The sequence below is a fragment of the Nematolebias whitei genome, chromosome 19 (assembly GCF_014905685.2).
Source record: "Nematolebias whitei isolate Nwh7 chromosome 19, NemWhi1, whole genome shotgun sequence".
In the NCBI taxonomy this organism is placed as follows: domain Eukaryota; kingdom Metazoa; phylum Chordata; class Actinopteri; order Cyprinodontiformes; family Rivulidae; genus Nematolebias; species Nematolebias whitei.
Genome location: NC_056516.1, coordinates 3607589 through 3609619, shown reverse-complemented (window position 1 = coordinate 3609619; position 2031 = coordinate 3607589).

The window sequence follows — 2031 nt, the reverse complement described above, 5'->3', positions numbered from 1 at the left end:
CGGGCGGTCCTACAGCCTGGGGGAACTGAGAGGCCAGCCGAGTCTGGGTGGACGGATCGGACGGCATCTGCAGCCAGTTTCTTAGGATCCACTGTGGGATGGACCTTTACAAGAGATCCTTCCTGCCTACAGCCATCAGTATCTATAACATCTCTTAATGAAATGAGGATAACGAGTTACAACAACAAATAATTTCCCTTTGGGATTAATAAAGTATTTTTGAATTGAATTGAATTGAATTTTGAACATAAATATGCAGAGACATTTTCATTTCTGGTAAGAAAGACCTTATGGTTTTTTTTGTTTGTTTGTTTTCAGGACTAACAAAAGAGTTACAAGAGAGTGGGGGTGTTAAACGTTCTTGTTATTGACGCTCTTACTCAAAAATGTGTTCTAATACTGCCACCTACTGGTGTGTTTTATTTTGTATACTTCTGGTATGTACGTGTGTTACGTTATTACGTCTTGAGAGAAGAAGACAAAATGGCGTTCTGTGAACACGAGCTGTGTGCGTACAGCACTGAAGGTCTTCAATAAATATGCCAGAAAGAGGCTGAAGAGACCCAACGACTCACTTGTTTCTGTGTCTCTGCAACGCCGGCACCTCTGCGCTACAATCCATTCAACAGTGGCCTCAACTTTTTGGACTTTTACACCTTAAATAACATTTAAAATAAATTGGCTAAAACAATTTATCAAGAACCCATCTTCAGTTTGGAACTTCATACCAAACTTTATTTTCTCTAAATTAAGAGGCCTAAATTTCTTTCTATTTTGCAATTATAATGTTGAAAAAGTTCCCTCAAAACTATCCAGTTTTCATAAACAGATGCTTCTCTCTTGGTCATTGATTTACAAACATCATTTCTCTCCACACAGATATTATATTTGGAACAATAGAGACATCTTGCATAAAAACAAATCCTTATTTTACCCCAATTGGTTTATTCACAACATAATTTTAGTTCGTCAGTTGCTAAACCTTGATGGATCATTAATGTCATATCAAGAATTTGTCATAAAATATAACATTATGATCCCTATGAACGAATTTAATATTGTAACAAAAGCAATCCCTACTGGAGTAATTATTTTACATAGAAGTACAGCAGGACAGAATCCAACACTGTTACCCTTTGATCCAACCAAACTTGAAATTGGTCAAATCTGCTTCTCCTCAACCCATAACAGCAACCGTCATATACGTTCACTATTTCAGAAAGATGTTGTCATCTCCATATGTGGTATTTGTACCTTATTGGAACAACTTTATTAATAACCTTAACTGGAAAAGGATTTGGACTTTACCAACCAGATACACAATAAATAATAAAGCCAGAGAAGTATCATTCAAAATTATTCACAGATTTTACACATCCAAAATCTATTTACAACGGTTTAACAAGGATATAAATATAATTAGCTCTTTTTGCGATGAAAACCCAGAAGATGTCTTTCATTTATTTTGGTCTTGCCCCTTCTTGACTCAATTTTGGAAAAGTATTTGTATTTTGATTTCTACTTTTACAGGACCAGATCACAGCACGGTGGTGCAACTGGTAGAGCTGCTGCCTCTCAGTGAGCAGGTCCTTGGTTCAAACCCCGGTCCAGGGGCCTTTCTGGGTGGAGTTTGCATGTTCTCTCTGTGTATGCGTGGGTTTTCTCCGGGTGCTCCGGTTTCCTCCCACAGACCAAAAACATGCATGTTAGGCTGATTGGTAACTCTAAATTGTCCCTAGGTGTGAGTGAGAGAGAGAATGTTTGTTTGTCTCGTTTGTCTCTATGTGTCCCTGTGATGGACTTGCGACCCGTCCAGGGTGTCCCCCGCCCCTCGCACAGTGATTGCTGGACATGGGCACCGGCGACCCCCATGACCCAAAATGGAATAAGCGGGTAAAGATAATGGATGGATGGATGGATGGATAATGGATGGATGGATGTTTTGTTTGGCTTCACTGAGAGCTGTGGAACTCCAACCAACTTATAACATTGATAATTGTATATATATATATATATATATATATATATATA